The sequence below is a fragment of the Procambarus clarkii genome, chromosome 81 (genome assembly GCF_040958095.1).
Source record: "Procambarus clarkii isolate CNS0578487 chromosome 81, FALCON_Pclarkii_2.0, whole genome shotgun sequence".
NCBI lineage: Eukaryota > Metazoa > Arthropoda > Malacostraca > Decapoda > Cambaridae > Procambarus > Procambarus clarkii.
In genome coordinates this window covers 12,589,095-12,604,881 of record NC_091230.1, presented here as the reverse complement: position 1 = coordinate 12,604,881, position 15,787 = coordinate 12,589,095, and positions in this window count along the sequence as shown.

Below are 15,787 nucleotides of genomic sequence, written 5' to 3'. Positions count from 1 at the left end.
ATCACAAAGTAGTCACATCACAAACATTTTGTGATGTTTGTGATATCACAAAATATCACTACTTTGGTAGCGATATCACAAAATATCACTACTTTGTGATATATATCTGTCAAACAGATATCGTCTAACTCTTTAATCATTTCCTAGGCTTAAATAACCCCCCTCCCCCCCCCCCCCTTTTTTTTGGCAGCACAGAACTGCATCTGCAAAATATATTGTTCATTTTTTTATAAACCTAACACGTCTTGTTGCAATTTTGGATCGACGGAAATTATTTCCTGTTCGATATTGTTATGAACCGGTCGACAGGGTTCCACAGGGGAGCCGGTCGGCCGAGCGGACAGCACGCTGGACTTGTGATCCTGTGGTCCTGGGTTCTATCCCAGGCGCCGGCGAGAAACAATGGGCAGAGTTTCTTTCACCCTATGCCCCTGTTACCTAGCAATAAAATAGGTACCTGGGTGTTAGTCAGCTGTCATGGGCTGCTTCCTGGTGGTGGAGGCCTGGTCGAGGACCGGGCCGCGGGGACACTAAAAAAGCCCCGAAATCATCTCAAGATAACCTCAAGATAACCTCTTTGAACGGCAAGTTTGCAAGATTACTGACGCTGCTTCTCAATCCAGTGACGAAACTCCCGTTGCATTGTATGGCAAACACAAGATGTACCTGGACTTTACCTGATTGCTGACCTCTTTCACAGGTCTTCTCGAGTTGCCCTGAAATAGAAGGGAAGGGAGGGGAGTTATCAGAAGAAAGCCACGAGCCATTACGACTATATAGCACTGGTAAGGGGGTCAGGATAAGGATTTGGGATGGGACGGGGGGGGGGGAAGGAAATGGTGTCCAACTACTTGTGGACAGTTGGGGGATTGAACGCCGACCTGAAGCGAGAACGTTGCTCTACCGTCCAGCCCAAGTGGTTGGGCTTGCCTCTGAAATAGTAATGCATTACAATGATCAATATGGCATAATTTCGTGTTCCTCGTTCGTTCGAATTGGTCTTTCGTGTGACACAATGTCAAGTGCCTTGTTCGAACCTGGGTTGATAATGTCGGGGCATTACGTCGAACGTAATCTTGAGTTATCTTGAGTTTCTTGAGATGATTTCGGGGCTTTTTAGTGTCCCCGCGGCCCGGTCCTCGACCAGGCCTCCACCCCCAGGAAGCAGCCCGTGACAGCTGACTAACTCCCAGGTACCTATTTACTGCTAGGTAACAGGGGCTGATTCAGGGTGAAAGAAACTTTGCCCATATGTTTCTGCCTCGTGCGGGAATCGAACCCGCGCCACAGAATTACGAGTCCTGCGCGCTATCCACCAGGCTACGAGGCCCCCTTGTCGAATAATAATAATAATAATGTCGAACGGAATAGGCCGTTCTCCCTCTTCGCCCTTACTTCATTACACACAGAAATAATTTTTTTCTGTGTTTAATGTTGATAGTTGTTCAAAGAGAATCAGCAGACAGGTTCTTGAACGCACTCACCCGCACTATTCCCGCCTCCTGGTTCCGACCGTCACTTGTCTTTCTGTCATCTATAACCCGAGGCAGCGTTGCCACATCTCCTCCAACATAGTTAAGTGTTCATTTTCTCCCCCTCACGCTCCCACACAGTCATTTGTCACGCCTAAACTCATTTTAGGTGGACATGTGGCATGGCAGATCTTATTTTTTCTTCCACAAGCAAACGGGACACAGGACGCAATAATTGGCGCCACGTGGATTCTTGTTCCCCCTGTTGGGTTTATGTTCATTTTTAAAACTCCATCGTAATACCTTTTTCCAGTATTACCGTATAAAATTGCTTTACCTTAAGGTTTGCCTTGAGTTGTTTTCGGGGCTTAGCGTCCCCGCGGCCCGGTCCTCGACCAGGCCTCCTGCCTTGGGAATAATTTGCAAAGAAGAAACAGGAAAGGTTAAGAGCGATTTAAAAAAATATAAAGAAATAAATCCGATTAGTCTGTATAGCGCTTGATAAAAAAGTCATGGAGGATTTTCTTTGTGATTTGGATGATGAGTGTGGCTGACTGGCTAGCTGACCGGCTGACTAGCAAGCTGACTGACTGGCTGGCTGACTGGCTGGCTGACTGGCTGGCTGACTGGCTGGCTGACTGACTGGCTGACTGACTGGCTGGGTGACTGACTGGCTGACTGACTGGCTGGCTGGCTAGCTGACTGGCTGGCTGACTGACTAGCTGACTGACTGGCTGGCTGACTGTCTAGCTGACCGGCTGACTAGCAAGCTGACTGACTGGCTGGCTGACTGACTGGCTGACTGGCTAGCTGACTGGCTGGCTGACTGACTGGCTGACTGGCTAGCTGACTGGCTGGCTGACTGACTAGCTGACTGACTGGCTGGCTGACTGTCTAGCTGACCGGCTGACTAGCAAGCTGACTGACTGGCTGGCTGACTGACTGGCTGACTGGCTAGCTGACTGGCTGGCTGACTGACTGACTGACTGGCTAGCTGACTGGCTGGCTGACTGACTGACTGACTGACTGGCTGGCTGGCTGACTGGCTGACTGGCTAGCTGACTGGCTGGCTGACTGACTGACTGACTGGCTAGCTGACTGGCTGGCTGACTGACTGACTGACTGGCTGGCTAGCTGACTGGCTGGCTGACTGACTGACTGACTGACTGGCTGGCTAGCTGACTGGCTGGCTGACTGACTGACTGACTGACTGGCTAGCTGACTGGCTGGCTGACTGACTGACTGACTGACTGGCTAGCTGACTGGCTGGCTGACTGACTGACTGACTGACTGGCTAGCTGACTGGCTGGCTGACTGACTGACTAGCAAGCTGACTGACTGGCTGGCTGACTGACTGACTGACTGGCTAGCTGACTGGCTGGCTGACTGACTGACTGACTGACTGGCTGGCTGACTGACTGACTGGCTAGCTGACTGGCTGGCTGACTGACTGACTGACTGACTGGCTGGCTGATTGACTGACTGACTGACTGGCTGGCTGACTGACTGACTGACTGACTGGCTGGCTGACTGACTGACTGGCTAGCTGACTGGCTGGCTGACTGACTGACTGACTGACTGGCTGGCTGACTGACTGGCTAGCTGACTGGCTGGCTGGCTGACTGACTGACTGACTGGCTGGCTGACTGACTGACTGACTGACTGGCTAGCTGACTGGCTGGCTGACTGACTGGCTAGCTGATTGGCTGGCTGACTGACTGACTGACTGACTGGCTAGCTGACTGGCTGGCTGACTGACTGACTGACTGGCTAGCTGACTGGCTGGCTGACTGACTGACTGACTGACTGACTGGCTAGCTGACTGGCTGGCTGACTGACTGACTGACTGGCTAGCTGATTGGCTGGCTGACTGACTGACTGACTGACTGGCTAGCTGACTGGCTGGCTGACTGACTGACTAGCAAGCTGACTGACTGGCTGACTGACTGACTGACTGACTGACTGACTGACTGACTGACTGACTGACTGACTGACTGACTGACTGACTGACTGACTGGCTGGCTGGATTGCTGGAATTAATCCTTCAACCGTCTAGAATGTGAACATTATGGAGACAAGGCTGACCCTACACTTTAACACCATCCAGCACAATAACACCATCCCCAATGTGATATAACAACGCGGAAAGATAAAAAAAACACATCGATATTACTAAAATCAACATTCGAGTTGTAAATACCTGAGCCCATCGCATGAGTCCCAAGCAGGGATATCCCTATAAAAAAGGTCCCTTTGGGACTTTTAGACCTTCTGGCTGGTCCCAAAGTCTTTGGGACTTTGTTCCCAAAGTCTTTTGGACCCAAAGTCCCTTTGTGACCGCCAGGAATTAACTCGTGTTAACAGAATTCTCTAACACGGAGAAGTAGCGAAACCTTGCTCATTCGTGCTTACACACACACACACACACACACACACACACACACACACACACACACACACACACACACACACACACACACACACACACACACACACACACACACCATGAGAAGATTAGATATGTAAACACGAACCAACAAGGCTTAAGAGAAATTGAATTATGCCTAACGATCCTACTAGAGTTTTATCATGATTAACGAACGAAAGACTGGCCAGAGAGGGCTGGGGGCATATTGTGAATTTGTGAACACGCAAAAAGCCACATATCCGTGGAAATACTACCACAGTCGATAGAGCGACGGCCTCACACGCGTTGGGTCCAGCGTTCGAGTCTCCTACAGCCCATGTGAATGGCACCCAAAAAGCCTTTGACGGTGTTCTGCATTAGAGACTATACATAGCCTTAAGACGCAGGTTGGAGAAGCCGGAATAGCACAAAAGGCGATTGAGAGAATACCTAACGGATAGGACTTGGAGAGTCACAATGCAGGGCTATAAATTGAACTATCGTAGGGTAACAAGCAGGCAACCCGTTCTCGCAAATTCGTAAAGTCAATATTGACTTATTAACTCCGTGCATAGGTGATATACTAAACATAATAGATACCCTTAAAAAGATTCATAGAAAACACCAACCTTACCTAACCTTATTAGTATCTTAAGATAAGCATCTTATTGCTTCGTAATTACAATTATTACTTAACCTATACCTATTATAGGTTAGGTAATAATTGTAATTACGAAGCTATAAGATGCTTATCTTAAGATACTAACAAGGTTAGGTAAGGTCGGTGTTTTCTATGAATCTTTTTAAGGGTATCTATTATGTTAAGTATGTCACCTATGCACATATTTAATAAGTCAATATTGACTTATTAAATTTGCGAGAACGGGTTGCAAGCAGGAGTTCTTCCAGGGTCGATACTAGTGAGTATACTACTTCTCCATGTCAATAACATTACGGCATCGAGGCTCTTCATATCGATGTCTACGGACGATGCAAAATGAATGAGAGGAGATGACACGACATGGTTAAAAAGAGTTGAAACCGAAGTTCTACTGAACTTACTGGATCTTACTGGATCGAATCCTCGTCACGGCCCTTGTGGATTTGTTCATTTGATGTATGACACAAATGTGATTTCTGTGTGTTCTGCTGAGTTGGTTCGAGAAACGCCTCACCAGTAAAGATCAGGTAATTAGGAAAATTACAAGGCCAGCAGGACTATTCGTAATGACTGAGAATTACCTCCTCGAAGCGGCTAGGAAAATACCCTTTATATTCTACAGACAGAAACGTACATGAAAATGACAGCATCACCAGCCTGCTCTAAATTAGAACACCATTCAAGAATCTAAATTAAAAAAATATATATATTGGAGGCCTGGTCGAGGACCGGGCCGCGGGGACACTAAAGCCCCGAAATCATCTCAAGATATCTCAAGATATTGACATCACAGTAACCATCTTTATCGTGGAGCGCCTACCACAAGGAAGACATTTAGAAGCTTGAAAAGCCAGTTGGTAAGACATAAAAGTTTATTTAAAAAATGAGAGATAGTAATCATCTTGACATACAAGAAGACAAAAGGCTAAATCTCCAATATTTTCTTAAACAGAACCATTTCTGTATACCCCCCCCCCCATCCCTCCCTCCTCAACAAGAAAACATAGCCACAGTTCTGTGGAACATATTTAAAAAGAAAGGAGTGATAAAGCAGAGGACATAGGTGCATAAATGCCGGTGTACAGGAAATGAAATTGGATGGTAGCGAGGCATAAACTGAAACACAGCGGATTAATTTTAGCAGTGGACGCTGGGCTCAGCACTTCCGGCCGGCCGCGGGCAATATGGGCCGGCACAGCAAGCAAGCAAGCAAGCAACCTCCCTAACCCCGCCGCCACCAGCACCCTCATGGCGAGAATGTGTGGATTTGGAACATGCAGAATGGAATGCATTCTCAATGGCCTCCACTGTCCGGGTTAATATGTGGAATATGTGATTTTTTATTCCCGCCCACGGTGTGGTGGGTAATGGTCGGTGTTCTTGTGTGTTTTTGTTTTTTGTTTGAGGGGGCGGTTGCTTAATGGTCTCCCTGAAATGTGCCAAATGGAATTTACTACCAAACATGTTTAAAGCATAACTTTTTTTTTTAGTGTGTGTGTGTGGACTTATTGGTTGGGTCAGTCGTAGTTGTGTACGTGAGGACATGTGCCCTCTCTCTTCTCCAGATAAAAAAATATGCCCTCTCTCTTCTCCAGATAAAAAAATATGCCCTCTCTCTTCTCCAGATAAAAAAATATGCCCTCTCTCTTCTCCAGATAAAAAAAATATGCCCTCACTCTTCTGCAGATAAAAAAATATGCCCTCTCTCTTCTCCAGATAAAAAATATACCCTCTCTCTTCTCCAGATAAAAAAATATGCCCTCTCTCTTCTCCAGATAAAAAAAATATGCCCTCTCTCTTCTCCAGATAAAAAATATGCCCTCTCTCTCTTCTCCAGATAAAAAATATGCCCTCTCTCTTCTCCAAATAAAAAAAATATGCCCTCTCTCTTCTTCAGATAAAAAATATGACCTCTCTCTTCTCCAGATAAAAAAATATGCCCTCTCTCTTCTCCAGATAAAAAAAATATGACCTCTCTCTTCTTCAGATAAAAAAATATGCCCTCTCTCTTCTCCAGATAAAAAAAAATATGCCCTCTCTCTTCTTCAGATAAAAAAATATGCCCTCTCTCTTCTCCAGATAAAAAAATATGCCCTCTCTCTTCTCCAGATAAAAAAAATATGCCCTCTCTCTTCTCCAGATAAAAAAAATATGCCCTCTCTCTTCTCCAGATAAAAAAATATGCCCTCTCTCTTCTCCAGATAAAAAAATATGCCCTCTCTCTTCTCCAGATAAAAAAATATGCCCTCTCTCTTCTCCAGATAAAAAATATGCCCTCTCTCTTCTCCAGATAAAAAAATATGCCCTCTCTCTTCTCCAAATAAAAAAAATATGCCCTCTCTCTTCTCCAGATAAAAAAATATGCCCTCTCTCTTCTCCAGATAAAAAAATATGCCCTCTCTCTTCTCCAGATAAAAAAATATGCCCTCTCTCTTCTCCAGATAAAAAAATATGCCCTCTCTCTTCTCCAGATAAAAAAATATGCCCTCTCTCTTCTCCAGATAAAAAAATATGCCCTCTCTCTTCTCCAGATAAAAAAATATGCCCTTTTTTCTTTAGCTTTTTAGCTCTCTACTTAACTGCTCCCTATCCAGCAGTCTCTCTAGCAGATACATCCTCTATTCAATTGCCTATAACCTCACTCGTCTCTCCACCAGCCATATCCCTCCGTTTATAAGTCTCTCCCTCTCTCCTAGCCCCTCTCCTTCTACAGCTCTGTTGTTGAATCATTGTTTACCTCATGTACTGCTTTAAACCTAATTTCGTTGATGGTAATCCCTTATTATGAAATTTAGGTTGATCAACAGTTTCAGTGCCTGGTTTAAGCTCATCTTTTATGAATTTGTTATGTCTATACTTCAATCATAACTCTATTCCGTCAGTTTTCTAAACGGGAGATTCCCGGTGCTAGGAATTAACTTCGTCCTCAACTGTATGTTTTCAAGGTAATTTTTCCCTCATTCTGTTGTAAGGTGTAGTACAGCATCTATGGTTCCTGCCCGCTATCTGAGGAGCTGGAGGAGCTCTGCAACCTGTGACAAGTAGCCTTGTACCCTGCATGAAACCAATGTTGTAACCCTTTTTGTGTAATGAAATTTTATATAAAATAAAATGACAAAATACACAATATATAGGAAGAGGGGGTGGGGGTGGGGGGGGGGTAGAAGACAATATGTGAGTGTACGTGGGTGCCCCACAAGGCTTCCCCCGGATGCTGCATGTCCTCTTCTTCGAGGCCTTGGGTCCTTACTAGCCCAACCAGAGTTGGTACCCGCTATATATATATATATATATATATATATATATATATATATATATATATATATATATATATATATATATATATATATATATATATATATATATATATATATATATATATTGCATTATGCCAGTTCGTATTTTAATGCTATAACCTGGATCATGAATTCATTACCTGCAACATGCACATAAAACTGCCTTGTGGTGCAGAGTGACGACGCAACATTGCAAATTATTACTTCTGAGAAGAAGCAATGAAGCGGAATCACAAGGTCATTATGAATATGAGAAGAGACACCTAAGTATGTCTGGAGCACCTCCTACACTGGAACCAATTGAACATATATTCTGAGTTGGTCGACGTTTGTACCATCATGGCCGAGACGGTTAAGTTAGGCGTCTGGGAATTACAAGGTCGTGAGATTAAGTCACTCCATTGCCTCAAATTGATTTCCATTGATATATCACGTCATTGTAATTTCATTGTTATGAAATCACTTCATTGATGTTGATACTGATATCAATATTGATGTTGATATATTGATATATATGATGTTGATATATTGATATATATGATGTTGATATTGATCTCATTGATAATGAAACAATGAAATATTTCATTGTTTTGAAATTACACCAGGGGCCTTGGGGCTCTGTTGGTCTCAGTACCGAGTACAAAATTTAACGTTATTGATAATATCGAGGACAAACTTTGAGGTACAAAGCCAAATCTCACATTTAGAAATTAAACGAAAAAATTATTTGACCGTAGTATTTATTCGTGTTGAGGCGGACAATCTTGGCGTCAAATCTCTATTATATTTCCAGTGACGCCAACAGGGAAGTGAAGGTTACTGCTTTAAAGGCGGCCTTCAGGAGTAGTCGACCATGGGTTCCACCCATTGAAGAAATGTTATTCGACATGGTAGTTGACAAATGAATAATGGGAATAGACAATGGGTTTGAACTGTCGATGGGGCCTTCAAGGGCCAGACGGTAGTAGTCTGAAAGCACTTTAGGGCTGTGGCAGGAGCCTTCAGGGCCATTCTCCTTATTATACAAACGTGAGAGTACTCAGTCTTCATGACCCACCTATTGCTCCTCTGATCACTCCCATGTCTGCACTCTTCATTACTAAGCTGACTAACTCAGCTCCAGACATTCATAGCAAACAAGCCTATATGTGGATTAGGTGTTGCAATTCGGCGTTTTCCAATTACCAAATCTTCCCTCTCTTGGAAACACAGTTTTGGATTCCTATTTGTTTTTTTGTCCAAACTGAGGTGGAAGGGTTTGTACCAATCTTTATCAAAACTTTATTTTTTAATATATTGAACTCTATAATCTTTCACATGAGCACCTGAGCGTCTTTCGTAAGCATTCTCTCTCTCTCTCTCTCTCTCTCTCTCTCTCTCTCTCTCTCTCTCTCTCTCTCTCTCTCTCTCTCTCTCTCTCTCTCTCTCTCTCTCTCTCTCTCTCTCTCTCTCTCTCTCTCTCTCTCTATATATATATATATATATATATATATATATATATAAAATGAAAAAATATAGAAATATAGGAGGTACTAGCTCTGGTTGTTTGTAGGACCCTCGGCCTGGAAGAAGATGATATGTAGCATCCGGGGAGCTCGTGGGGCTCCCACTGCCGTTCACATATTGTCTTCTACCAGCTCCCTATCTTATATATATTATAGTCTAAAGATATAATATAATATATATATTTTATATAAACTGTAACATTTACCAAAAAATACATAATAGATACTTTCTTAGATTTTCGAGAACGTACATATAGTAAAAAAAAGTTATACGACAGAATATGAGCTGCGTTCCTCCATGGCCGGGATGCGAACTTGGGCTTCTTGACCTCCACAAGGACGGAAGAAACAGCACAAGGTGTAGTGAGCTAAGTGACCGTGATCAACACCACTGTTGAGACCCGCCAGTCGATCCGCACCTCTTGCGAGAGCGATGGTAACGCCAAAGGTGTGAAGAATGGAAAGAAGGGTAAGAGGAGGGAGCTGAAAGAGAGGAAAGAGAGACATAGGGAGAGAGAGAGACATTGGGAGAGAGAGAGAGAGACATAGGGAGAGAGAGAGACATAGGGAGAGAGAGAGACATAGGGAGAGAGAGAGACATAGGGAGAGAGAGAGACATAGAGAGAGAGAGATATGGAGAGAGAGAGACGTAGGGAGAGAGAGAGACATAGGGAGAGAGATAGTTAATGCCGATGTTAGGTGTTGAATTAAAGGCTTCAGAGAGACTGCTGACCAGCCTCTGAGTGAGTCAGAGGCTTGAGAAGAGGAGGAATAGAAGGAAAAGGAAGAAGAGGAAGGGTAGGGAGGGACAGGAGGTACCGCGTGTGCCCAAGCATCACTAACATGGACCACCTGGTGACAGGCTGGTCCTCTATATAAGCTACAAGACAAGACACTGTTGCCGCTGTATCAATACCGCCATGTGTGTGCTCATGGCAGGTTTGGCTAGGCACATGCATGCGCCCACACACCTGCATGTGTGGATCCCAACACTGATGTGTGTGTATTTTGTCATATATATATATATATATATATATATATATATATATATATATATATATATATATATATATATATATATATATATATATATATATATATATATATATATATATATACATATACATATATATATTAATATATATATTGGTAAGTTATTTTTGTTCTGTTTAGCTTCTCAAGTAAAGAAATAAACAGGTTATAAGGAAATTATGCCTTAATTTAATCAAAGTAATTTACTTACATTTATTAACCTGTCTACAACCTTTCAAGCTTCACATATCATCGTTATTTTTTGTTAAAAAAAAACATCTTCGTAGTGCCTCAGAGTTCATTAATTGCTTAATTAATGTCAAGAATGTCGTCATGATTAAGGAAAGATGCAGAGGTTTCGCTCGATGAAGCCTGTTCCTGGCTCCCGGATATCGTCTCTCAACGTTTCAAGGTCAATTTCGTCTGTTCTCTCAGTTCGTCACTCCGTACAAAAGGCGACTGTTTTTACATAACCAAAAACAAATGAGGATAGGTGACCCGCCTGACCTATCGCGATCGAGGAAGCGTGAACGTGACTGTGATTATTTGTTTAGTAATAGGTCGCATTTTTTACGGAGTGGGTCACACGGGCGACATATTACATGAGGGGAGGGAATTATCAGGGGGGAAACCGGCAAGCCATTACAACTTTTTAGCACTTGGAAGGGATAAGAGTTTGGGATGGGACGGGGGAAAGGAATGGTGGCCATCCACTTGTGGACGGTTGGGGATTGAACGCCGACCTGCATGAAGCGAGACCGTCGCTCTACCGTCCAACATATTTTTTTAATCAGGGAAACTTAGGTACATGAAACATAGTGTATCATCTAAGGCATGTATTTCAATATGTATTATCTAAGGCATGTGATCCATTAACAAATCCACAAGGGCCGTGATGAGGGTTCGAACCTACGTCCGAGAGGATCCCAGACGCTGCCTTAATCGACAGAGCTACGACATGGTTAACTGAATCCATGGTGCATGGAGCTCCAATGCATATAATCCATCCTCGCCGTGCGTAGGCCGTCGTTCGGACCAACATACACATATACACACATATACATACATATACGCAACCCGTGCTACTTCAGCACAGTTCCTAACCCCTGACCACAGTCCACTAATAACAAGTTTCCTCTCAACAACAAACTCACCAAGATACAAGACCCAATATTCCTCATATCCACCTCCTCACCCCTACTACTCCCTACATCACCTACAAAATACAATCCAACAAATCGAAAGACATTCAACTAACACGTATACAACTGTGACAAATACAGCAAGGATTGCAGTTGTTGCTCTTGCCTCGGCCCCCACTGTCTCTCTCCTATAGGGAACAAACGCTCGAGTACAGCGTTTGTCCCCCATGGATGGGGGACAAACGCTATACACCAGGAAGCGCCGCCCCATGGATGGGGGACAAACGCTATACACCAGGAAGCGCCGCCCCATGGATGGGGGACACAGGAAAAAATATGGGGAACTAGTGTTGACAGTGGAGGCGTTGGTGATATAATGTGCCTGTGCGCCTGCCAGAGAGAGGAGGACGAGTGGACGACTCGAGTATTTGTTGAGCGTGACTCCATGCTGGTGTGGGGGCGGGGGCTAATTGGAATTGTGTAGTAGGCTGGGTGAGGGAGGGAAGAGTCGTGCAAGTGGTTGGTCAGGTCCAGAAGGGATAGGGTGAGGATGGACTGTATGTGTGTGTGTGTTTGTGTAGGGTCGCGTTGGGATGCAAGGGGACGGGGGATCGTAGAGTAGCATTTATTAATGGTTAAAGGCCAGGTGAGAGACAGAGAGCGGAAGGAAGAAATCAATGGTCTGTGTTAGTGTGTCAGAGAGAGAGAGAGAGAGAGAGAGAGAGAGAGAGAGAGAGAGAGAGAGAGAGAGAGAGAGAGAGAGAGAGAGAGAGAGAGAGAGAGAGAGAGAGAGGGAAGAGAGAGAGATAAAGGTGAAAGAAGGTGAGGAATGTAATGGAGATAAGTGTCGAAGAACAGAAGGGACAAAGAGTGTATGTAAAGACCATATTTTAGAGAGAATCGGATTTTGAGAAGTCCAACTCCATATTGCCAGAAAGGTGAAAGCTTATTACGAAGATACCAATTACGAAAAAGCATATCTAACAGTCCAATCTGGCATCTTCAATAGAGAAACTAAGCTGACATATACTAGTACATATAATCGAGGGAAATGTGTATATAAAACATTCAAAAAATACAAAATATTACATATGTGTTTCTGTTTCATCAAGACTTTGTACCTCACTTTCTCTAGGAGCTTGCGAGCCTCCATCCGGCGCCACAGCCCTTGTTTAACGAGGTATCCGCCCATCTCAGGTACCTGCCTACTCTTAGGTACCCGCCCATACCCTCAGGTACCCACCCATACCCTCAGGTACCCGCCCATACCCTCTGGTACCCGCCCATACTCTCAGGTACCCGCCCATACCCTCAGGTACCCGCCCATACCCTCAGGTACCCGCCCATACCCTCAGGTACCCGCCCATACCCTCAGGTACCCGCCCATACCCTCAGGTACCCGCCCATACCCTCAGGTACCCGCCCATACCCTCAGGTACCCGCCCATACCCTCAGGTACCCGCCCATACCCTCAGGTACCCGCCCATACCCTCAGGTACCCGCCCATACCCTCAGGTACCCGCCCATACCCTCAGGTACCCGCCCATACCCTCAGGTACCCGCCCATACCCTCAGGTACCAGCCCATACCCTCAGGTACCCGCCCATACTCTTTTGACGATATCTGGATGAGTAAAAAATGTCTCCAACGTCAATAAATGCAATATTTACCTATCGCCGCCATCCCATCTTTCCTGTTGCAGGTTGCTGCAAATTCCCGCCAAACACACACGACGTCGCTGCAACGTTCGAACAAGTTGCCACAACTTTCAACTTGTGAAAGTTGTTACAAAGTTGTCACAATGATCTAACACGTCGTAAAGACGGTTAATAACAAGATGTAACAACTTTGTGACAAGTTGTAACGATAGGGACCGTTACGGTGTGTGTGTGTGTGTGTTTGCAGGGTTGAAGTGAGGATCGAGTGTGCCAATCCTGAGCGTCCCCCGTTGGTAGACTCTGGGAAGAGGAACTGAGGCATGATCTCACCTACTGCATTATTGAACGTCCACTCAGTCATTATAGCCACTCCAGACCTGTGAATTCAACTTGGTTTTACCTTAGGTGCGGTTCGTTCATGTAAAAGTTGTCTGAATGTTTCTGTGTACTGTGAACGACACGTACAAAGGGGTAGGAGGGGCGCCTTTTGTGAACGGCACCAGGAAGAAGCAACACGCTGTGAACGGCGCCAGGAAGGAGCAACATGCTGTGAACGGCACCAGGAAGGAGCAACATGCTGTGAACGGCGCCAGGAAGGAGCAACATGCTGTGAACGGCACCAGGAAGAAGCAACATGCTGTGAACGGCGCCAGGAAGGAGCAACACAGCTCCCCGAATCTGCGAGCAAAGAAAGAATTTGTGGAATGACTGTTTACAAAACAGCCGGCACGATAACTTTCCAAGTCCCGGGTGCCCCGCAGCTCTGAACGTCTGGTTATCACAAGTCACAGAGGTGTGCCCCGCTGGAGTGTTTCAAGCGAAGGTTAGACATCAGAATAAGAATAACTTTGGTTATAAAATGGAGCTGCCTGTCGCGGTGGTCCAATGACCATCCGGGAGTTTCTTCGGCTTTTCACATTCTTATTGAGTTCTTGCACGACAATTATTAATACAGACAGAAAAAGATACATTTATTTGTGTGTAAATAAACACGGATTTAGCCTGCCTCTCTCTCTCTCTCTCTCTCTTTCTCTCTCTCTCTCTCTCTCTCTCTCTCTCTCTCTCTCTCTCTCTCTCTCTCTCTCTCTCTCTCTCTCTCTCTCTCTCTCTGTCTCTCTCTCTCTCTCTCTCTCTCTCTCTCTCTCTCTCTCTCTCTCAAATTAAAATTGGAAATTCTGTTTCTTCGATCGACTTAAAGATAAAAAAACTACAAAACTAAATGAAAAATGATTGCTCCTGCTGACTCCATTTTTCCAAACTTGTTCATAACAGTATTGGAAAAACTTTATAAGCCACTTAGTTGGTAAAAAACTGGCTCAAATTTTCACAGGACTTGTTTAAACCAAACTCCCCCCCCCCCCGAACCACCACGTGTGGTCACCAAAGTGCGGGTGTTATACCAGACGGTATTGGTTATACCAGCAGATCAGTGGGGCATTGATGAGCATATCAGCAGCTCACTGATGAATAGATCAACAGTGTAGTAATGAAGAGATGAGCAGTATATTAATTAATTAATGAGCAGATCAGCAGTGTACTCATCAACAGATCAGCAGAGCATATGAATTTCTGACTTAGGTATATTAGTTCAGGTTAGGTTTGGTCATATTTCTTCGTTAGTTTTAACTGAAATTAAAAAACAAAATGATGTATAGTATTATGTAAAGCTTTATCATTCCATAAGACAAAAATTAGATTTATTTTTCAAGAAAACTCGGCTTGTTAGGCAAATTGGGCATTGCATACTTGTCCAAACCGGCCAGGGATAAGGTGAAGGTAAAGCAACTTACCTATGGGTCACTAGGTCAATTGCAACTATATATATATATATATATATATATATATATATATATATATATATATATATATATATATATATATATAATATATATATATATATATATATATACATATATATACATATATATATATATATATATATATATATATATATATATATATATATATATATATATATATATATAATACTATTTGTATTTGAGAAAGTGTTGTAATCTGTAGACCATTAACATACGGAGGAGCTCAGGCGTCGACCCCAAGCCAGGAGGACCACGGTTCCACTCCTTAAAATCTTGTTGATAATACGATTTGAAATAATATATAAAACTAGATCAGACCTTTTTATATTGATTTGCTGCAGCCTTTAGTATTGTTGCAGGAGGAGATGCACGGTGTTTAGTGACATCATGCAGCTCCTCTTCCTTCTGCAAGACCTCCTGCTTCTCCTCCTGCACCCCTCCGACCCTCCGACCCCCCCGGCACCCCGGCACCCCGGCACCACGGCACCACGGCACCACGGCACCACGGCACCCCGGCACCACGGCACCACGTGAGGCTACATGATAATAAGAAGAATGATGGCACTGTGTCCTCGCATCGTCAAAACGTTCCCGCATCATTGGTGGTGGTGCTGGTGGTGGTGCTGGTGGTGGTGGTATGTGTGGTGGTAGTGGTAGTGGTGGTGGGCAGCAGTGATGACAGCAGGTAGAGAGCAGCCAGGGCATCGATGCCAGTTCCCGTCCCAACAATGACACAAAGAAGACAATAGAAACAGTAACAGCGCAAGCCGACACCCGCGCAAGTGACAGATTAT